We start from the raw sequence: 465 nt of genomic DNA, 5'->3' as shown, positions 1-465 counted from the left end.
AAGTATAGGTAGGTGACTGTGAAACACCAAATATGTTTCAACTGTGGTACCACACACTACTGCCATACATTTAAGCAACCAAATTTTGAAGATGTGGGCTATATAGCATCCTTCTACGAGCTCTAGCAGGTCCAGGGAGTGCAGGGGCCACTTCCACCTGTGTACCGAAGGGGTACTGTAAGGAGAAGGTATGGTCCCAGTTTTTCTGCTTTGACTGCACTTAGGGCAATAGAGATGAGCTTTAGGAGAAGAAAACGGCAGTAAGAAAAGCAGGAGTTGGAGGTTTCAGAGCTCCAGAGATGTGTAGTTGGCTGCTTTGAGGATCCTTCCCTTGGTTGGGTGGATCATGAGAAGCGAGACCTTTAGATGGCCATTGGCTATGCCTACAGAAGCAAATAATTTGGTGCAAGATGACTATCTGAGGACTGGACTCACACATCAGTCACTGGAAGGTGCTGAACTCTT

The sequence above is a fragment of the Charadrius vociferus genome, unplaced genomic scaffold (genome assembly GCF_000708025.1).
Source record: "Charadrius vociferus isolate BGI_N301 unplaced genomic scaffold, ASM70802v2 scaffold428, whole genome shotgun sequence".
Lineage (NCBI taxonomy): Eukaryota > Metazoa > Chordata > Aves > Charadriiformes > Charadriidae > Charadrius > Charadrius vociferus.
The sequence above is the reverse complement of the archived record's forward strand: the minus strand, read 5'-3'. Positions refer to the sequence as shown.